The sequence below is a fragment of the Myxine glutinosa genome, chromosome 6 (genome assembly GCF_964187855.1).
Source record: "Myxine glutinosa chromosome 6, kmMyxGlut1.1, whole genome shotgun sequence".
NCBI lineage: Eukaryota > Metazoa > Chordata > Myxini > Myxiniformes > Myxinidae > Myxine > Myxine glutinosa.
In genome coordinates, this window is record NC_136266.1 from 158,498,096 (window position 1) to 158,523,036 (window position 24,941).

The window sequence follows — 24,941 nt, forward strand, 5'->3', positions numbered from 1 at the left end:
CTGTAATCGAACATCAAGCATGGACAGCAGGTTCGTGAAGGACCTGCACGATAAACGTACCCGTTTGAATGGTTCTACACCCAGTCAATGGTGAATCTGCATATGGTGATCTGCGAATGTCACTGTTTGAAAGTAGAAACGCTCACGTCATTTCCTCATTCATTTGAACCCAATATCTCTATTTTCATTCCAAACAGCATAATTCCAATCACAAATTAAATAGCATTCATATATTTAAAAAAACTTTTACCAACACTCGTGACATAAACAATATTTAAATCCGTGCTGACGTTCATCCGGATATGGAAGAGTCCGTACAGATGGAAATTGGAAATCATAATTGTATTCACTCAATTCCAAACAGCATCATTCCAATCATAAATTGATACTATAACCAAATACTGTGTTAAATGACGATTGAATTGAGATATTATCAAAACAGCTCATTATCGTCATGTGTTCACTTCCGGATTTGGGGCAGCTCGGTATCGAGTCAATTTCAATACTAGTACCGACTGCAAAGCCGCAATGAGCCGGCGAAGCCAAAACCTCTTGCCACTATTTTACCCATCACCATGGCATCAGTAGGTTAGGTAGTTGGTAGTAGGTAGGTAGGTAGTTGGTAGTAGGTAGGTAGGTAGTTGGTAGTAGGTAGGTGTAGTAGGTACCGTACCTGGTAAGACTTGGTAAAAGAGAAGAGCAGACAGTCGTCCCCAATGGCAATACCTGCATACAATAAATGTCACAAGAAGCTTAAGGAAGTAACTATACGATGTGCTAGCTTAAGGCCTATTTTTAACTGGGCTTAACATACGTTTTCACAGTAAGTGTGTAGTCTTCTAACTTCAGTCGCTGTCAGGCACCAGGGCTGGTTCTCTGACCCTCCGGGCACGGCAGCTTCCTCCACCAGCAGACGTTAGCTTGCAGTGATTAATTTGGTGACTTCCGTCTCAACTTCGGATATTTCCGGCCGTGAAAAACTATCCATATTTCTAAACTAAATATGTAAACCGCTTATACCGTATTTCTGGCCGTGAAAAACTATCCCATACGGCCGCGAGATTTCTAAAAAATAATTCTTCGTCAATGTTAGAATATTTGACGCCGTTTTCACCGTCCGAAACGCGTAATAATATTTTTTCAAATGCTCGAATCTCATTGGTTCTGGTGTTTGATGACGATTTTCGTTGAAGATAACGAGGTTGGTCTTAACGTATTTTAATTACTAATTAGAGGTTTCATGAGATTGTGAATCAAAGAACGACGGGTGAAACAAACTCCTATTGAACTTTTTCGCAATTGTTTTATGCAAACTTCCGCATCCGGTCGATGGCTGTCTCCAGCATCCAGCGCATCCAGTGAGTGATTTCATTTTAGAAATATTTTTTCAAATGCTCGAATCTCATTGGGTCCGGTGTTTGGTGAGGCGTTTCGTTGAAGATAACCAGGCCCGTGCGGGCCGATGTTGGTCTTAAAGTATTTTAATAATACATTGGAGGTGCATAAGATGGTGAATCAAACAATGACGGGTGAAAGAAACTCCTAATGAACGTTTTAAATTTGTTATGCATACTTCCGCATCCGCAAGATGGCTGCGTCCACTGCGCTTCGGATTCTCGAGCCAAGGCATAATCAGGTTTTCAACGTAATACGTACTCGTTTATTGACAACACCGGCTTCGCCGGCTATTAACTAGAACGCCACTCAGTAGAGCGCATACTCCCGCCGTGGGTCAAGTTGGAATAGTACGATTTCACAAAAGTTTGAGGGAGTAGTTCAGTGACAACACAAGACAAGACAACACAAGACAGACACTGCGCAGATATATATATATATATATATATATATATATATATATATATATATATATATATATATGATTAAAAACACCTCACAGTCACAAAACACGAAATTAAAAACACCTCACAGTCACGAAACATGAGTTTAAAAACACCTCACAGTCACGAAACACGAGTTTAAAAACACCTCACAGCCACGAAACACGAAATTAAAAACACCTCACAGCCACAAAACACGAATTTAAAAACACCTCACAGCCACGAAACACGAAATTAAAAACACCTCACAGCCACAAAACACGAATTTAAAAACACCTCACAGCCACGAAACACGATATTAAAAACACCTCACAGCCACAAAGCATGAATTTAAAAACACCTCACAGCCACGAAACACGAATTTAAAAACACCTCACAGCCACAAAACACGAATTTAAAAACACCTCACAGCCACGAAACACGAATTTAAAAACACCTCACAACCACAAAACACGAATTTAAAAACACCCCACAGCCACGAAACACGATATTAAAAACACCCCACAGCCACAAAGCATGAATTTAAAAACACCTCACAGCCACGAAACACGAATTTAAAAACACCTCACAGCCACAAAACACGAATTTAAAAACACCTCACAGCCACAAAGCATGAATTTAAAAACACCTCACAGCCACGAAACACGAATTTAAAAACACCTCACAGCCACAAAACACGAATTTAAAAACACCTCACAGCCACAAAACACGAATTTAAAAACACCTCAGCCACAAAACACGAAATTAAAAACACCTCACAGCCACAAAACACGAAATTAAAAACACCTCACAGCCACAAAGCATGAATTTAAAAACACCTCACAGCCACGAAACACGATATTAAAAACACCTCACAGCCACAAAACACGAATTTAAAAACACCTCACAGCCACAAAACACGAATTTAAAAACACCTCACAGCCACAAAGCATGAATTTAAAAACACCTCACAGCCACGAAACACGAATTTAAAAACACCTCACAGCCACAAAACACGAATTTAAAAACACCTCACAGCCACAAAACACGAATTTAAAAACACCTCACAGCCACAAAACACGAATTTAAAAACACCTCACAGCCACAAAGCATGAATTTAAAAACACCTCAGCCACAAAACACGAAATTAAAAACACCTCACAGCCACAAAACACGAAATTAAAAACACCTCACAGCCACAAAGCATGAATTTAAAAACACCTCACAGCCACGAAACACGATATTAAAAACACCTCACAGCCACGAAACACGATATTAAAAACACTTCACAGCCACAAAACACGAATTTAAAAACACCTCACAGCCACAAAACACGAAATTAAAAACACCTCACAGCCACAAAGCATGAATTTAAAAACACCTCACAGCCACGAAACACGATATTAAAAACACCTCACAGCCACGAAACACGATATTAAAAACACTTCACAGCCACAAAACACGATATTAAAAACACCTCACAGCCACGAAACACGAAATTAAAAACACCTCACAGCCACAAAACACGAATTTAAAAACACCTCACAGCCACGAAACACGAAATTAAAAACACCTCACAGCCACAAAACACGAATTTAAAAACACCTCACAGCCACGAAACACGATATTAAAAACACCTCACAGCCACAAAACACGAATTTAAAAACACTTCACAGCCACAAAACACGAATTTAAAAACACCTCACAACCACAAAACACGAATTTAAAAACACCTCACAGCCACGAAACACGATATTAAAAACACCTCACAGCCACAAAACACGAATTTAAAAACACTTCACAGCCACAAAACACGAATTTAAAAACACCTCACAGCCACGAAACACGAATTTAAAAACACCTCACAACCACAAAACACGAATTTAAAAACACCTCACAGCCACGAAACACGATATTAAAAACACCTCACAGCCACAAAACACGAATTTAAAAACACCTCACAACCACAAAACACGAATTTAAAAACACCTCACAGCCACGAAACACGATATTAAAAACACCTCACAGCCACGAAACACGATATTAAAAACACCTCACAGCCACAAAGCATGAATTTAAAAACACCTCACAGCCACGAAACACGAATTTAAAAACACCTCACAGCCACAAAGCATGAATTTAAAAACACCTCACAGCCACAAAACACGAATTTAAAAACACCTCACAGCCACAAAGCATGAATTTAAAAACACCTCACAGCCACAAAACACGAATTTAAAAACACCTCACAGCCACAAAGCATGAATTTAAAAACACCTCACAGCCACGTGATTTAAAAACACCTCACAGCCACGTGATTTAAAAACACCTCATAGCCACGTGATTTAAAAACACCTCACCACCACGTGATTTAAAAACACCTCCCCACACGTCATTTTACACCTCACCACCACATAATTCAAAATACCTCACCACCACGTTATTAAAAACACTTCACAACCACAGAAATAAAAGTTTCAGAGAGTAGTTCAGTGACAACAGACACTGCCCAGATATGTAGATATATAGACAAATAAACCTGAAAATCGCAGAGCCAGAATTATTTTTTGGTCTGGGAAGCCCATGCGAGGTTTCTTCTTCTTCAGCCTCTCACAACCCTGGGTGAACATGCGATCTTTTAAAAAAAAGTTCGAATTTTGCCAAATCTGTTTATTCATTTGTTAATATACCTCAGCCATTGACAAATCTGGAATTATAATTTTATTTGAGGTTCAAATTAACCCGGACATTGTGTCAAACGATGCCTGCAAGTCTGTACATGTGATAAATATATAATTAATCGTCCACAGTCGAAGACTCTTCTTCTTCATGCAATAACAATTTCCAGCTTCCAGACCGTACATCCAATCATCTTCAAATTTTGCACACTTGTTACTCTTCATGACTTCTACTGCAGTATGAAGTTTCATGTCGATCAATGAAGTGGTTCAAGGGATATAAATGTTTTTATTATTTGCGTTTAATTAACGATACCTGCCAAACCACGTGACCTATCACAAATTCCAAAAGGGCATTTTAGTAGACTGATATGCTGAACAGATTTGTGAAGTTTCGCCTCGATTGGATCGCAAATGAGGGAGGAGCTAGGTTTTAAATGTTTGTGCTTAAAAACGTCATAACTCTGAAACCATGTGATGCATGATGTCATGCTCGTTGACTTTTTGTTCGTCATGGGTATGAGATTCTGTCTGCAAAGGTTGGCCTCGATCTGTTCAGGCATTTTGGAGAAAATTGGATTTTAGTGTTTTTCACTCAAAACAATATGGCGGCCGAACCACGTGACCTGTGATGTCATAATTACCATTATAATATTCTGCAGACCGAGTCCCTCCTATGGTAAACATTTGCTCTCAATCGGTCCAATTATTGCAGAGAAAATGGTTTTTAAAGGAAAACAGAAAAGAAAATTCCCCAAAAAATTCACAAAAAAACTTCCTGGATTCGGAATAATTTCCTGAGCTTCACCAAAAACTAATCAATTCTTCCTTATCCCAAGTGCAATCATCCCACCAACTTTCATCCAAATCCGTTCAGAACTTTTCCAGATATCTTGTTCACAATTACACGAACACACACACACACACACGCACGCACACACACACACACACACACACACACACGCACGCACGCACGCACACGGACATGAGCGAATGCATTACTCCCTAGCGGGAGTAATAATTTTATTGAGGAACTTCTGGCACCTCCTACCACCTTACAACATTCGCTGGGACCCCAAAACGTTCCACAGAAAGTTTGGCGGGGCTGGCCTCAAAACTGATGGAGGAGTTTGGGGACGGACGGACAGACACTCCTGTTTTATAATATAGATATCATTGGCTGAGAGTGCATTCATGAAAGTCCATTGCTCTACAAACCCCCTGGTACAAGGGCTAGAGTGGATTCTACATCCCAAAGTAACTGGAAATCTCTCGAAACTTGGCAATCTTTATACCCAGGTGTGAGTCTAATTACAACATTGTAACTTATTACCTTTTAGAATAAACGAGTCGTTTCATCACCCTATCTCCCAATAGTGAAGTATCACTTTAAAAATACTCGTATCTGGATCCGGATTCGAATCTTCACCAAAATCTAATCAATTCGTCCTTGTAACAAACACAAACTCTCCAGCAAATTTCGTCCGAATCCGTCCACAACCTTTTGAGATATCCTGTTCACAAACAGACAAAGAGACAAACAGGCAGACAAACAGACAGACAGGGGTGAAAACATAAGCTCCACCCACCTTCGGTGACGGAGGTAATTAACTATTTGTTGCACCAAGTGCTACTTTTGACGTACGGCTTTAAAGAAAGAGGCGACAGATAAAATTGACGAGAATGACAGCTGGCATGTGCCAGTTGAACGTTCATGTCCAGGTTGCTTTTCACCTCCGATGACCATCCCAAGTTGCACAATTTCTGCCCGTGTGAGAATGTTTATGATTCACTGAATGAGAATGAGTGAGAATGAATTCACTCGTGGGTACAATAACTGGTGACAGCGACGGGCGACGTGGACACAGCGCATGATGGTGACTTTGTGCTCCCTAGGAATTACTCTTTCATGGCATTGAAGGCTCCAATTTACCAGATGCTTGCGTCTTGTGGTTTGTTGTACTAGTACAAGTCCACCAGTGTTGTGATATGGGTATTGAGCACACGTGTAGTTGAGGTCATCTCGGGATTTACAGCTTTGCAATTTTTTAAATTCGATTTCAATTTTATTTCAAAAAAATTTCAATTCGATTTCAATTTTGTTTCTTTCTTTTTTCAATTGCAATATTTTTAAATTACAGGTCTTGAACTTTACAGACTTCTAATTCCCTCTACGAAGTTTGTGTTTCATCCTCAAATAGTAGGCCTGCGTTTTGCTCATTGCCAGAATTAATCTGACAAAACATTAACAACCTACAAACGGTCATACAACACCATTCTGATCATTCGAATTGTGCAATAAGTATTGTTCTACATAATATTGAGTGTAGCCTGGTGTTGGCGCAGCGTTTAGGGTGCTGGCTTGGGATCCTAGGATCCTGCGTTCGTAATCCCGATTGATCGCTGAATTAACGCCAGGGGGTGTTGACTCAGCCTGTGATCCTTCCGAGGTCGGCAAATTGAGTACCAGTTCACTGGTAATTCCCTGTGTGTCGCAAGGGGCGACTAACAGGGTTGGCAGCAGGAAGAGCATCCGGCCATAAAACATTGCTTCAAAAAGGGGACCACGGTGCCCGAAAAAGGACCAACCATTGCTCTGCAGGGGAAAATGGCCTCTAAAGGTGTTTCTACATGATATTGAGTAAATGATGAACTAGATGGTATTCATAGAATACTTACCCTGCGCAGTGAACTTGGTGTGAGCCAACTCTCTATTTTTGAATGTTTCTTTTTTTTTAATCCAATATGGCTGCCAGACCACGTGAGCGATGACATCATAAATTTATATTCTCTAAATAATTGTTGCATAGATCATGCTCAATAAATTTCAAACTGATCAGACAAAGCGTTGTCCCTGTCGAATTATGACGTCATAATTATGGCACCAATGACGTCATCGTTAACAACACCTATTCCCCATATGGAGTTATTTACAATGAGCCACGTTTCCATTTTTAAAATGCTGACACGGCACACACTTTACTTTACTGAAATGCAGACACAAATGTTATATTTTCGTCAAATATCGTCGGAATTTTGCCAAATCTGTTTTGTTCGTGTGTTAATATACCTCAGCAATTGACAATTCTGAAATCAGAATTTTATTTGAGGTCAAAATGACCCCGTGAGGTCGCTCCGTACTTTGCCTGCCCGTCATGTGCAGTGTGATAATTAATTCCATGCCCACTTTAGAAGACTCTTCTTCTTCACGCAATAACATCTTCTAGCTTCCAGACCGTACATCCAATCATCGTGAAATTTTGCACACCTGTTACACGTCATTACCTCTACTATAATATAAAGTTTCACGTCGATCAATGAAGCGGTTCAAGAGTTATAAATTTTTTAAAATATTTTCATTTAATTATTTATATCTGCCAAACTATGTCACCTATCACAAATTCCAAATGGGTCATTGTAGTAGACTGATATGCTGAACACATCTGTGCAGTTTCCCCTCGATAGGATCAAAAATGAGGGAGGAGCTATGTTTTAAAAGTTTATGCTTAAAAACTTCATAACTCTGAAACCATGTGACGCATGACGTCATGCTCGCTGACTTTTTTGTTCGCAATGGGTATGCGATTCTGCCTGCCAAGTTTGGCCTCGATCTGTTCAGTCGTTTTGGAGAAAATTGGATTTTAGTGGTTTTTCAGGCTTTTCACTCAAAACAATAAGGCGGCCGAACCACGTGACCTACGTCGTCATTATAATTGTATTTATGCATCAATTTATACCGAGAAGATGCTCAATAAATTTCATCCTGATCAGATAAAGTGTTTTTACTTGTCGAATTATGACATCATAACGTGGCGGCACCTATGACGTCATCATTCACATATGTTATTCCGCATAGAGAGTTCTTTGCAATGAGACCTGTCTCAATTATTTCTGTGCTGCGATTTTTGAGATATAGAGGTGCAAAGTTTTTTGTTTTTTTCCAAGATGGCGCCCGTACCGCGTGACCTGTGACGTCATAATATGCACTAAAATGTTATACAGGAGGATGCCCTCCTATGGTGAAAATTTCATGTCAATCGGATCAACGGTTGCCGAGAAAATGAATTTTTAAAATGCTGACACGGCACTTTACTTTACTGAAATGCAGACACGCACGTATGTATGTACGTACCCGAATGCTTAACCCTGCATTTCGCTTCGCGAGCGCAGGTAATAATGTTACAATTGAGCTGTTTCTTTTCCATACTCTGTATAATGGTAAGTAAAAATAAATAAGAATTCTGATTTTGTGACAGGTTAATGGGGGCATTTCAAAAAAGCTGAAGCTTCTGCTGATATTCCGTTAAGACAAACTGTCAACTGTCAGAAAAAATAACAATTTTGTCTGATAAATAATAAAAAACAAACTACAATTCCCCAATAAGCAAATGACTATGAGCAAAATAAATCACCAGAATGGACAAAATACTGAAATACAATAATTATTTAAACAACATAATGGCAATATTTTATGTGATAGGCCAACATGTTGCTTACATATTGAGACATGAGAAAGATTTTGTAGGAAGATTTGAATCTGTTCACGGACGGATGAGCTTTCATTGTTCTATCAATATTGTTCCAGAGATGAGGATCATAAAATCTCGTTGTACTCAGGGAGTACGATGTGTGAGTGTAGGGTAAGAACAAATTGTTACGTGATCTGGTGTGATAAGTGCATGTGTCGTGGATTTAAATGAAGTAAGAGAAAAAGTACAGGGAAGAGGATTATGGACACACTTGGACATGAATATCCCTGTGTATGTAATTTGGTGATATCAATATCATTAAGAGTTGGAGTGTTTGGAGTAGCGAAAAGAGGTGGAGTGTCGTCTCGAGGATGAGAGAATGTACAAACCCTCAATGCTCTTTTTTGATTAACGATGAGGCAATGAAGCTTATTAACTTTGATTTTTATAGCTTATTATTAAAGATATTTAAATAAAGCTTATTAACTTAAAAGGCTTAAAAGCTTAAAAAATAAAATAGCTTAAAATTAATAAAATATAAAATATTAAATTATTAGAAATTAAAATTTATTAATTATCTAATTAACTAATTAATTTATTAAATTTAATAAATTAGCTTAAAATTTAAATTAATATAATAGCTTAAAATTTAAATAAAGCTTAAAATAAAGCTTAATTAAAGCTTAAAATAAAATAGCTTATTAATAAGCTTCATTGACTCATCGTTAATCAAAAAAGAGCCTTGAAGGTTTGTACCTTCTCTGGTGGTGCGTGCCCATAAAATACTACAATAAATGATATACAGTAAATCTAGAGCATTGTAAAGAGAAATTAAGGTGATTGAAGGTAGAAATTGTGTAATCTACAAAAAACACCTGTTCCATGAAACAGTTTCAGCGATAAAGGAAATGTGGTCAGACCAGGTGAGTTTATTTATCATCAATAATGACTCCTAAAAATTATGAGTGAACCTTTTCGATGGGGAATGTTATCAATTTATCAATGAAATATTATCAATCAATTATTAATAAATCAATCAATAATCAACTAATCAATTTATTATTGATTATCAATTATTAATAAATCAATTAATCATTAATCAACTAATCAATCATTATTATCAATCAATCAATTATTATTATTATTATTATTATTATTATCAATTTCAATATTGTTTGTGCTGTTATTAGATTTATTCCAATTGGAAAAGAGCATGAGTATTTGGTTTTATTAAAGTTTAAATAAAGCTTGTTGGCTTTGAACCAGGAGAAGACCTAATTTAGTTTTGAGTTTAAGGTATTGACTCAGGAAAAGTATTGACTTGTTACTTCTGTCTCAGCAATGGCCGGAGGCTTTGAACCACAGATAAGAATGATCGCCTTGGATAGTGCTCATACTTTAGGCACATTGTGTAATCCAGCTTCCTTTATCAACTTTCCTGCTTGGGAATTGATAGTCCTTTCATCTAAAGGTTGAAAGATTTTTTTTCTCTCAAAAACAATACTTTCTCATTTATTCCTGTTTCTGCTGGTGTTCCTCATGAGTAGAAATGAGTGTGGTTTAAGTAGAAATGAGACTTTTAATCACCAACAATGAAATACATGAAAGAGATAATCTAAATAATACTATCGCATTGGAGGCTCACAAACGCAATATGCTTCAGCGCTGGGATCTTTGATTCCGCGAACAGCCGAAAGGTGGTAAATTTACTGCATTCAAATACGAATTACCCTGCGCTTGGATTTATCTTACAGTTCTCCAAGGTTATTCCCAATTAAGCCAAATTCAGTGGTGGAATATGCACATGAGGCGAAATATGAGGTTTATCTTCTATATAAGAGAGCTGTTGGTCTGTCTCTGTGTGTATGTCTGTCTGTCTCGCCATTTTTCTCAGAGATGGCTGAGCAGATCTTTGTAAAACTTTCAGAGGTTCATCAGTGAGTGTCTGGGATGTGTTATAGGCAAAAAAAAAAAAAAGTGGAAAACAAAGTTCTTTTTTTTGGAGTTAAAAAAAAATCACTCGATAGTGCCTAAGCTTTTTAAAATTAATGACAGTTATATACAAGTACACATTCGCATAAATAAATACAAAACAATCACCAGACATTTGAATACAAATAACTCAAACAATTCCGGAAGTGTACGAAGTTGGTAGTACAGCTTCTTCCTCCTCCTCATCGGCATCACACTTACCTCAGAAACGTGATGAACGTCACATTCACCCACCAGCATATATATGAACCCCCTTCCTCTCCTGCCTCCCCCCCTCTCCCCTCCCCTTCTCCCCTCTCTCCCCCTATCCTCCCCCTTACCCCCTCCCTTCCCCCCTTCCCCCACCCAGCAATGCCCGGTACTTCTGCTAGTTTTCAATAAAAGAAATGAGATATTGGGAGAAGAGGTGGATGGGACATAGGAACGGAAAAAAAAAGCGACACAACATACATATATAGGGAGAGGAGAATATGCAACCTTATATAGTGATACATAAATACACATACCTAACCCAGTTATGGAGCCACACACCACATTCTTATGAATGAAGGTAAAGCAGGCGACGGTTTTCCATTTGCACAATGGCAGTCGTTGGAACAGGAGAACGATCAGCGGGGCGAAGACGTTATTGCGCAAGTCACGTTTTGGATCGTGGCACACAGCAAGAAAACAGCCGCTCATCTTGCCCTTCTTGTTGGCCAACAGCAGATATGGGGGGTGAGTTCGAGGGAGTGATGGCACAAGCGCATGCTGCAATAACTATCACTGGGAAGGTAAAAGGTAAGACACTCAGTGTATCTCATTGCAAAGGAAGCTGCTTCAGGAGTCCCTGACACCCTGGAGAGAGAGGATGAGATGAATCCATCCATCCTCGGTGAGCAGATGTATCCACTTGTACCATATTCAAATGAGTTTCAGTACCACAACTGAAAACATAATATGCACTCCACAAACATGAGTTGCCCCAATAGCAGGTGAGAACAGGTATAATTCATCAGGCACATTCACCTGATATAGTGCCAGATGAAAACCAAACTGTATTCAAAATGTTAGATTTTTAAAATAAATTTATTTTTGAATAATATTTATATACAGTATATATGTATACATATATATATTATATATATATATATATACATATATATATATATATATATATATATATATATATATATATATATATATATATATATATATATATATATATATATATATATATATATATATATATATACTAGACGACCCATGACCCGTTGGGTCAGTCAGTTTGAATAGATATGAGAATAGAACTAAAGCGAACGCTGGACATCATCAGGGAGATTATTTGGGCCAGCAAGCCATAAGGCTCACCTCTCCAGCGTTCTAAATCACTTACCTGTGACACGTGATTTCGGCCCTTATCTCCGATCACGTGTTTTTTTTTGTTTTGTTTTTTTAGAAAAAACACGCGACCCGTGGACTACCACGATTTTGTTGTCAGAGGACACTTCTGATGACGATGTTCTTTGTCGACGATCCTCCATTTACATAAACTCACACGTTCTCTTTCCTCTTCCCTCGACTGAGCGCCACATACAGCTGACCATGCTGGAAGACCGGTTTCTCCAGGTAGACCAGCACATTCTCCATAGTTTGCCCTTGCGCCTTATGGATCGTCATTGCGAAGCAGGATTGTATGGGGAACTGGCAGCGCTGCAAAGGGATATCCTCAGCTTCCGACAGATTTAGTCGGATCCGAGGGAGCATTACAGTTTCGCCTTCAAACGTTGAACTTATGATCCTCGCAACTATAATATTTCGAAGCATGTCCTCAACAATCATGCGCGTCCCGTTGCAAAGTTTCGGAGGGTCCAAGTTCCGCATCAAAATGATAGGGGATCCTTTTTTGAGCTCGAGGTTGTGCGGCGGCAATCCCGAGACTTCAACGGAATCTAGGAATTCCGTTGGGAAGTGCATCGCATCAGTACCCTCAGTCACACTGTTGAACGCAGCATACTCCTTGCTAGCACCAGGGAACCTTGTGATGCATCTTGAATTGATGTTTCGCATCATATCGTTGAGGGGCACTAATATAGACCTTGCTGAAAAAACCTCCATCGGATTGGCGAATGATGGATATATGGTATCGATGCACTCATCGAGCCCACTCGCTGTCAGCAGTATATCCTCTGGCAAATCTATCTCATCATCCGCATTTTTCTCGATTCTATCCTCGCCGATGTCGAGCAAAAATCTTGAAAACTGCCCACTTCCGTCGGTCAGTTGCATATTAGTTCTCAAGTGAAACATTCCAAAGCTCTGCCATAAGTAGGACTTCTTTATGCATGCATTCTCAACGTCAGCATCACACCCTCTTTTCACCACGGGCAGAAGTTGACGGAAATCACCACAGCATATCGTCAAGATCCCTCCAAAAGGCTCGTCTTTGTCACATACATCACGCAACGTGCGATCCACAGCCTCGAAACTCTCTCTCCTGATCATAGGACACTCATCCCACACGATGAGTTTTGTACTTCGAAAGAGGTCTGCGATAGTGGAATTTTTATCGATGTTGCATACGCCATCTTCCCTCGGTGTCAGAGGGATTTGGAACCTTGAGTGCGCTGTTTTTCCACCAGGCATGAGGGTAGCAGCTATGCCAGATGAGGCCACCGCAAGGGCAACTTCTCCACTCGCTCTCACTTTAGAGAGAATCAGGTTAATAAGAAACGTCTTCCCTGTGCCTCCAGGCGCGTCAATGAAAATCATTGATGACTGATTCGTGCGGATGCAACCGCACGCAAAGTCATAGACAACTCTCTGCTCATCATTGAGCAGAAGCTGCCTTTCGTCTACGATTCGCTGTTGTTCCTCCGTGTCGTATTGGAGTTCTCTCAGTAGGTGAATGTTGGCAATCCCTTCATGACGAAGAACAGTCGTTGGAGTCGGCAAGTGAAAATGTGCAACAGTTCTGTTCAACAATTGCAGTTTCTGCTGCAAATACGATAGAGCCAAGTCATGATGGCGCTCGTTGATGGCAATATTGGGATCATTTGCAGATCGTCGATGAGCTAGAAGATAATCTTCAGCCATAGCGTCCTTGAAACGTTCCCATAGATCCAATGGATTGTCGACTTCACTTTGTGTGAGGAGCACAACGAACAAATCCCTCATGGGTCTGGGAAGGCGTGTCTTCTCAGCATCCTCCAGAGTCTCGCGCCAGACAGCGTCTCCTTGCAGCAAACCCATTTCTCTGCAAGCGTCTTTGAATGTGGGTAGAATGACATTATCACACGTTCTCAGGACTTCGAACAAAGTCGGCCCTCTCACGTGGTGGAGGAGTAGTCGGAAATAGTACAGGTCACCAGTACACGGCGAAACAGTGTAAACTCGTCCCAATATGTCATCCTCAAACATTCCAGGGTTGCCCTCCACCGGTCTGCCCTGTTTTCTTCGTTGCCATCTCTTCCTGGTCCATGTATAGAATCTCGGAACATCCACGTACAACAGTGTCTTAGCGAAATGGTCACGTCTGCAAAGATCCATAAACTCTGTGAACGTGGTTTTGGCCATATTGGGATTATTTCTTTGTTCACGAACGTTCCCAGCAAAAAATACCTGTTGTTCATTTGGCAGATGTACTCCTAAACGGATAACGGCCGGCTTCCTGTCATGGACTGAGAATCCAAGAATGGAGGCAACAGCCTCTGAAGGTCCAATGTATCTACCCGTCAAGTACTCCGTTATCTCGTCGTTTGTGCGCAGTGCATACGTAGCTTGATCGCTACCTTTCATGGCATACTTAATAACATACTTGATCGACTTTATAGAGCAGCATATTTCAACATTGATGTGGCAATCAAACGTTTTCAGGAGATAGAGATTATGGGGAACAACCCACTGATTTGTAACAGGTCGTCGTTGCCTCCCTTCTTGGTGCCCTTCAAATCCTCCCATTTCTGGGGATCTTCTTCTATATATGGGGTACGAATCGTCTCCGCACCGTGTGTACGGAGCATATGACCGCGGGTATCTGTGTCTGCATGCTCCATTCTTCCAGCATCCAGTTGCTGTGGAACAATATGGACCATGGATCATGTGCTTCAACACCAGTCTGTGTCCCTCTGGATCTTCATCGGGATCTGGTATTTCAGCTTGTACAAATCGATCATAGTCTTGTGGTCTCGGCTTTGAAGCTTCATCGAGCCACAGCAAACAGTGTATGTGAGGGAGACCTCGCTTTTGGTACTCCACACACACAACGTGAGCGATACAGTTCCCGAAGAAGCCTTCTGATCCAGTGAGGTATTTAATGAACACCGTTTTCTTCAACTCGAACACTCTCGCAATGAGATCCGGTCTGTCGTTCTCACTTTGGTGAGGAAACAGGTTATTGGAGATTTCAGGCCACTTTGGATTACACGTCATAGTGATGAAGTAGGTCGCGTTACCATATTTTCTTACGTACATCATGGCATCTTGACATCGCTCCATCATATACCTCGGCCCCCCTACAAATGTCGATGACAGTAGTACGCGGCGTCCGATGTTGGACAAATCGTCATTGTCATTGAGAGCATCAGTGAAGCCACTGTATGTAGCAGACCTCAGCGATGCCTGGTTCAGTCTTATAAACGCCAATCTTGTGCCTTCCATTTTGGCTGCCATATCAACAAGATACTGCTGGAACAGACGCCCCCCTCTGAGGAGGTAGTTGAACTCATCCTCGTGGTTCATTATTCGGTAGGAGTAGTATTTCATGGCAGTCAATCTCCTGCCATTGGTCATGTTCATTTCGGGCTGCCATCCGTCATCATCCGAATGGGAAGAAGAGAACATACTGGAGTGCGTCGTAAGAACGGTGCAACTCAGAAATACTTTGCAGCGCTCCTCCTCTTGCTTTCAATACAATGTGACGCGCTGTAGCTTGAGGATCGACAGTATTCTTCACAACGACACCCACTTCATCAGCGATTTGACCATTGAACCTCCTCTCATGTTCACCAGCTGGTCTCCTGTTGGGATCAATAAGAACGAACGCCTCTGGCAAATTGCCTATTTCCTCGCGTGCCATGCGGAACGAGTGAACGTAAGGATTCACTTGTCTCAGCACGGTCTCTAATGCTCCAACTACATCACGGTGAATACCAGCATTGGTGAGTATCCGCATCCTCAACTGTACGCTGTCATGTGGATCTAAGAAATAAATTTGGAGGAATTTCGGTTGTTCATCCGCATTTGGCAAGAAGGAACCGATACGGTGATGTATTTGACCCTGAATTATGACCGATGGGCTCCATGCACCATGCCGAGGAGAAACTTGGCTTCCTCCAAATGATGTCATTTGAAATAGACAGTTGTATTGTCTGATGTTCCTGCGGAATTCGTTCGCTGTGGGTCCATCGCCGGCAAACAGATTGTGTAATTGATGGGGTAAAGGTCCCAGATTTCCCAAGGACACCTTTCCATTCGTGCAGCAAAAATGAGCTGTTTCACCTTGGAAAAGAAGCGCTCTACAATGTGGACAAATCTTGTCCATCGCACCGACGTCAGCAGAAGTGAAATTTCTTGCATTCTGCGCGTTTCTCTGCCTTGTCTCAAGAACTTCCCTTATCCTATCTCTTTCTCGCTGCTCCTGAAGACGCTGTGCCATCTCCTCTGCAGATTCCGCATCTCTCCTCATACGATCTCTTTCTTGCTGCTCTTGATGGCGCTGTGACGTCTCCTCTGCAGATTCCGCATCCCTTCGCAAGCTGACTCTCTCTCGTTCCTCCTGAAGACGCTGCGCTCTCACCTCCTCCGTCTCAGCACTCCTTCTCATCCTTGCCCTTTGTCTTTGCAGCTGAAGGCGCTGTGACCTTTGCTCAGGCGTTTCAGCATGTCGTCTCTTCCTTTGGCTTTCTCGTTGCTGCTGAAGACATCGTGATCTCCCATCGTCTGTTTCAGCACCCCTCGGAGATACTGCTTCCGCACGAGAACTTGAAGGAATGTTGCTATTCGCGTCCATAGACGTGAGGTGTGATTCGTTGTCCGCGTCCGTAGCGCCGTCGGAGGGTTGATACAACATTCTTCCTGCAAATAGTATTGTTTTTGTGCTATCACTTCCGGGTTCGGTTGCGAGAGGACGCTGGCGTTGCATATTCGCCGCTTCTCCGACTGGATGGATGTACAGGGTCTGCTTCTACCTTTCTGACCTGACATCTCACACCTGTCCTGCCTTTTCACACCCGCACGTGCCGCGTGTTCTCCGGCTGGATAACGGAATCTGCTTTTGATGGTACGGAATACGGAATTCGAAAGGCCCGCTCCCGTTGATTGTGGCCGTGGCCTTGTTTGCCGGTGGCCTTGTGGCCTTGTTTGCCGCTGTGGTCTTGATTAGCGGCTGCAGTCGTTTGCCGCTGCGTTTGCCGCTTTGCCTCCTCGACCTTGGCCTCGTACTCGTCCCTTCGCTCCTGCCTGGCATGGCTCTGAAGTACTCCGTCGCAAGGCTTCTTCTGCTCAATACCCGCTCCACCCCATCATGCATCTCTGCCATCAAATCAAATGGACTCCTCCGACGACCCAGGTACATTCACCGTGGCTCCGGTCGCAAGTTTGTTTATTTGCAATCAGGTCACTCCATCCCCGTCCTCTGGTCGGCTCAGCGCACTCTCACTCTTCGTCCCAGCGCACCTGGTCACAGCAACCCACACGATCGCACCTCTTGCCTACGAACCCTGGCTAAATCACCTGAATTCATCCCTGCTGTTCAAAACAACATCAAGCTCACCCTGTTCAACACCCGGTCCCTCAACAATAAATGCCTCATCCTGAACGAATACATCCTGGATAACAAACTGGACTTTCTCTGTCTCACCGAAACCTGGCAACAACCTCTGGACTACTACACACTCAACCTCACCACACCCAATGGATATTCCTACGTCAATAAACCACGCTCGGAGGGCCGAGGTGGTGGAATTGCCGTTATCCACCGTCAAGACATCAAGACCAACCTCATCTCCATCTCATCTGCTCCATCATTTGAACACCTGGCTTTAAAACTCTCTGGTCACACGCAGTCAGTCATGGCTGTCGTCTACCGCCCTCCCAAACCACACCCATCATTCCTGTCTGACTTCTCCTACTTTCTGACCCAGCTATGTTCCCTCTCCCCCTCAATCCTCCTCCTTGGTGATTTCAATATCCACATGGACTCCACTGACTCCACAATAACCACTGACTTCACTGATTTACTCACCTGCTTTAACCTCACTCAACATGTCGACTTTCCTACCCATATCCGTGGTCACATTTTGGACCTTGTCTGCTCCACTGGATTAAATTTGCACCATCTCTATGGCTCCGACCTCACCCTCTCTGACCACTTAGCCATCACTCTGACCATCAACATCCCCGCCCCAACACCAAGGCATTATCGCACAATCAACTTCCGTAAGCTAAACGCTCTTTCACCTACCTCATTCTCATCCACCCTCTCTGAAAAAATGTCCACTTCTCCCTTCATTGACCTCCACACCCCTTCCGACCTCACTGACTACTACAACCACACTCTCTCCTCCTGCCTTGACCAGCTTGCGCCTGTAAAAACCAAAACAGTTTCTTTCACCCATTCTGCTCCCTGGTTTACCCCTGAACTCCACCTGATGAAAACTCGTGCTCGCCAACTTGAAAGACTCAGCAATAAAACGGGTCTCACAGTTCACTCCCAAGCCTACAAGGACCACATACAACACTACAAAGATGCCCTCTCCCGCGCCCGCTCTGCCTACTACTCTCAAATTATCCACTCTGGCTCCGGAAACCCAAAAGCACTCTTCTCGACAATAAACAAACTCCTCCGCCCCCTGAACACCACCACCCAGTCATTCACAGTAGACAACTGCATCTCCTTCCTCTCTTTCTTCCAACGCAAAATTGACAACATCTACAACAGCTTGACCACCGCCGCACCCGCTCCCCCTCCAACCACCTGCCCCCCCTTGTCCTGCCATCCCCTGTCTCGGTTCTCCCCAATCTCTCCTACTGACCTCTCTGAACTCCTCATAGGAATGAAAACTGCCACCTGCACTCTTGACCCCATCCCCTCCAGCTTTGTCAAAGCCTCCCTCCCTGCTCTCTCTCCACTTATCATTGCAACAATAAACTCCTCCCTGTCTACAGGCATCGTCCCACCTTCCCTCAAAATTGCTGCTGTTACCCCCATTCTAAAAAAACCTGGTCTAAACCCTGACACCCTAAACAACTTCAGACCCATCTCCAACCTACCCTTTCTGTCAAAAGTTTTGGAACGCGCTGTAGCCACTCAACTCAAACATCATCTCTCTGCCAATAACTTGTATGAAACATTCCAATCCGGATTCCGCTCCAACCACAGTACTGAAACTGCTCTCCTCAAAATCACCAACGACCTTCTCCTCTCCTCTGACGCTGGCAACCTCAACATTCTCGTCCTCCTCGACCTCAGCGCTGCCTTTGACACCATCGATCACACTATCCTCCTCACCCGACTTGAATCCACCTTTAACGTCACCGGCACTGCCCTCTCTTGGATTAAATCATACCTCTCTGACAGATGCCAGTTCATCTCCATCAATAACTGCAAATCCCCCACTGCTCCCCTCCCCCAAGGTGTCCCCCAAGGTTCAGTTCTTGGCCCCCTCCTCTTCACCCTTTACCTGTCCCCGCTCGGTCACTTAATCCGCCGTCATGGTCTCCAATTCCACTGCTTCGCCGATGACATCCAGCTTTTCATCTCCACCAAGTCCGTCTCCACCGACACCCACTCTATCCTGACAAACTGCATCACTGAAATAAAATCCTGGCTTCAAATCAACTTCCTCAAGCTTAACTGTGATAAATCTGAAATAATCATCATTGGCCCAAAAACGCTCACAAAATCCACCCATAACTTTGCCCTCAACATCGACGGTATCCCAGTATCCACCTCCCCTCACATCCGGAATCTTGGCGTCATCTTTGACCAAACCCTTTCCTTCGACAAATACACTAAACAGATCACAAAGTCAGCCTTCTTTCACCTGAAAAACATTGCCCGTCTCCGCTCATCCCTCTCCTCCACGGCTGCAGAAACCCTCATCCACACCTTCATCACCTCCCGTCTGGACTACTGCAATAGCCTCCTCTATGGTTCACCCTCAAAAATCACCAATAAACTCCAATACATTCAGAACTCCGCTGCCCGTCTACTCACTCATTCCCGGACCCGTGACCACATCACCCCCGTCCTTTACAAGCTTCACTGGCTCCCCATCCCCCAGAGAATCCAGTACAAAATCCTCCTCTTGACATACAAAGCCCTCCATAACCTGGCCCCATCCTACCTGGCTGACCTCCTCTCCAGACACACTCCCACCCGCAACCTCCGCTCTGCTGGTACCAACCTCCTGACCCCCTCCATCCGGACCAAATTCAGATCCTGGGGGGACAGGGCCTTCTCCATCGCTGCTCCCACCCTCTGGAACTCACTACCTCACACCATCAGAGACTCCTCCTCACTCACCACATTCAAAACATCACTAAAGACCCACCTGTTCAACGCTGCATTCAACATTCAACCCACAGCATTTAACCCCTAACTATCTCTTCTCCTTCTCCCTCCTTTTGCTTTAAATATTTCCCTATTGATTCTTGTCTTGTCTTTTTGATTCTTGTCTTATATATATGCCGTATATCGCTGCTGTTTGTTTTCTTGATTCTTGTCTTTTTGCAATTGTTGTTTTCATGTATTGTTATGCATTATGTTTTCCACTCTGTCAAAGCGCCTTTGGGCTTCTGGAAAAGCGCTATACAAAATAAATGAATTATTATTATTATTATTATCGTTTTGCCGATCATCAAATGACAAATAAATTACATTGTGACAATTAAAGATTTCAAATAAACCTATTTAAAGTGTATGCGCATATAAATAATAAAAAAAATCGAAGAAATATCTCTCGGTAATTTCCTGAAACATTTTACTTCCGTGTAATAATGTTGAATGAAATAACGAAGATATATACTGTATGCCTGTTATTTTAGGCGGTGTATTTTCGTATATCAACGTGGCGCGATTTTTTAAATATATCTCTGCCATTTCCCGTGTGTGCGTGAATGTTCTCAATTATTTCTTTTACCGAGTCTAAAACCATCGATAAAAATGAAATCAGATGGAAGCGGTAATAATTTAAAAAATCGAAGAAATATCTCTCGGTAATTTCCTGAAACATATTTTTGCCAATCATCAAATGACAAATAAATTACATTGTGAAAATTAAAGATTTCAAATAAACCTATTTAAAGTGTATGCGCATATAAATAATTTTAAAAATCGAAGAAATATCTCTCGGTAATTTCCTGAAACATATTTTACTTCCGGGTAATAATGTTGAATGAAATAACGAAGATATATACTGTAATGCCTGTTATTTTAGGCGGTGTATTTTCGTATATCAACGTGGCGCGATTTTCTTCCCGTTTTTTTTCAACCGAGTCTAAAACTATGTTAGCGACTGTGAAAAATGAAACGATATATCGAATTTGATTTGAAATAAAGCTGGGAGAGAGAGCAAGACACCACGGGCCTACAAAACAGGCCTCAAAGCTATGCGAGTTAATAAAATGGTGGATATTACTACTCTCTCAAAGGGGTAAGCCACGCCCCCGGACCGATCGAATGTTACACACAAACACGCAAGATTTCAATTTTATAATTATATAGATAGATATAGATGGTTCAGTGACACAAGCTTATCAGATTTTGCTATTGAGTCTGATATTATAATGGAAGGGTCTTTGAATGCAGCATTATCAGGGAAAGCCTAAAACTCCGTCATACGGCTTTACAAATGCATTTATGAAGCAACAGTTCGTCGAAAATTTGATGCTTTCCAAGAATGGCTTGTAGAGCAAGGAAAACAGGAAGTTCTCAATAAGTTTGGTTAGTCAGCAGAGTTTTGAGACCTACTTCTTAAACGTTCGGCAGAAACCATGTCGAAATGTCAAATTCTTACGATGATGTTACTGAAGAACTATCAAAATTTGAAGACATGCTTTGTGATCGTCTGATGTCCTCCTTTTGGCCAAGCTATGTCGAATTTCTACAAACACTTCTTGACTCTCAAAGATCCATAAAGATTGGAGATTGGGATGTACACCAGGAATCTGTTGTGCAAATGCTTCCCTGTTTTCCGGCAAGCCAGCAGCAGCTTCCTGCGACACATCCTCACCTTTCCAGGAGTTCAAAGACGGAAACTTCAGTGTCCGAAGATCTGCTGGCAAGTTCAACAAACTATCTCCTGACTAGATCATAGAACAGACGACAAATAAAGATCAGAAAGGGCATCAATTAGTTACAGCACTTCGGAGGGAGCAACACAACCCTGGGTAATAACCAGCCAGTCACATTGCCGCATGGTCCTTGAGTGATACGGAAACTTTGTTGAGCATCAAGAAATCTGCCTTGATCAGCAAAGACTTGGGCGATTCTAGAAAAGAACTCGATGAAGAGAACGCACTGAAATGCTACGATCTTCTGAAGTCTTGGACACCACCGTTCGATTCGAGTCTGCCGATCTCGAGTTTATCGTCAGGTATCGTAGCAAGATAACTTGTGCAAACAGATTTAATGAAAGTACATGAAGTCGGTGAAACTCGCCCGAAAGAGGTGTCTGGCAGATCGGAGTGAGTCAAACAAAGTGCCTTTGTACAGCATTTTGAAGAAGAACAAGTAAAAAAACATTCTCTGCAGATGTTACAAAACAAACATGTCAAGTTAATACTCTTAACAAATGACGTCATGCAAATCCACCGATATAATTAAATTGAAACTTCTTTGGAGCGCTTGAAATTTATTATAGAACTTTCTTTTTGTGTCACAATGCATAATAAAGGGAGGTTTTACTTTCATTAAATGACAACCTTGCACTTTGTTCAAAGCTCCTGACATCGTACATAGTAGCCTTCTTGGTTCCCTCTTCTTCACCCCGATACTGCACCCAATCACATGTCACGCAATCTCATGATATATATCGATATATAGCATGGGTTCTTTGAAGTATTATGAAGGAGATTTGTGTTTACATCGTTCAAGTGTATAATTCAATTTAAATAAAGGTTTAAAGGAGAAAAAATAAATTAATTACGTGTTATACCTCCGTTTTACCCAATCTCTATTACACCACCCGATCTAACACGGTACATTAGTCCTTCACGGCTTTTGTTTGTGTCTTTTATACCGTCCATAAAATGGTAAGTTTCCTGGTTGGAATGCTTTTTTTTCTTTTTTTTTTACTGTTAGGCAGAGAGAGTAAAAATATTATCTCGCTCCTCTCTCTCTTTTTGTGAATGAGTGATCAGGACGAATTCAGAGCCAAAGTACTGTAAAGCAGCAAAATTGTTTTCCCTATTCATGCTCCCATTCGTGTTCAAAATCCAACATTTGATTTAAACAATATACGATCATAAACCATCATATCATAAACTGATAAGACGGACTGACGGACAGACGGATGGACGGATGTGAACCAATTGCTTAACCCCACTTTTCGCTTCGCCTGTGCGAGGTAATAAACAAACTGCAATTCCATTTTGTATTTACTCGTTGGAATTGTATCTCGTTTGGTATTGTGCATTTCTTCTGGTTTAATGTTGAACTTTGTCTGCGTGCGGAAGTTTTCAAAAGCAACCCCCGCCCCATACTAAGCGCTCCCCTTCCAAACATCCAGTTTTTCTCTCCTTTGAGTTTACTTCTGTAACCATATTGTCCTTTCCTGCCAAATATTCCTCCCGACACCCATTGTTTGTCCACACTTCCCTCTATCTTGGCCTTCAACTCTGCTGTTGTTTGTTCTCCCTCTCTCTACTGTTCCTTTTGCATCCTGTTATGACCTGATCCGTTCCAGTGTACATATTGGATCTTCCCCAAGCCTGGACTATGTATTCAAAAAAATTGAGCTGTTCTTCCATCATAAACTCCTTTGTAGACAGAAGGACAGAAAGACAGACAGAACTGAACCAATTGCTTAACCCAAAAATTTTATTTAAAAAATACCAAATATGAACAGCATGGAGGTCGTGCCGAACATACATTCCAAATAATATGGAACACCTGCAAGTAGGAGAAAAAGCACAGAGGAACAAAATAATTAATGGCAACAAAACACTGATAGTGGAAACGATTGTGGAAAAGTTACACAAATGCTGCATCGATGTCCCACTGGGATATAGATCGACCTGCAATGTGGGTGACCATCATGGAAGACAGACGGAGCAAACAATCTGCACAGCAGGGCCACCAGAGCAGAATGTGCTGACTTCAAGTACAATTCCGCAACGCTGAAACACCGTACAATTGCCAATTGGAAAGTCTTTGAACATTCCCTTTGACAAAGGTTAATTTTGCAAATACAATATATCAATTTCTACTGTGTTCTATTCACTATTGCTGGGTGCACATGGTCTGCCAAGAACCCTCCTCTTGTTAAACTCCCAAGACCCAGGCTCACTGTTCACCTCATGTGTTCTTCTTTTCTCTCGCCTGTGGAACCAACTTCCCCAACCTGTTCAATTGTATTTTTCCCCACAGGTATTCAAGACAGCGGTTCACCTCCACATCTGATCTTCTCCATCCATACTCATTTCTTCTACCCCAAATGATCCCACTCCCAAGCACTTCCTTTCCCCCTCTCCTTCAAGACTTTTCTTTTGTTATCTCCTCCACCAAAGGTGGATGGAGGTTACGGTCACGTGAAAAAGTAAGTACACCCCATGTAAAGTTTAGACTTTTTCAACATCTTTCAACATACAGCTATTTGATCTTCATTTCAACAATATTGATAGATAAAGGTGATATAATACAACAAATATCATGAAACATTTACATTTTGTAGTCCATTGTATAATTTAAATAAACATAAATGCAAATTTCGCATGTGGAAAAGGTAAGTACACCCCTACATTTATCACGACTTCAAATACGTAAAATTAGAATCAGGTTCACC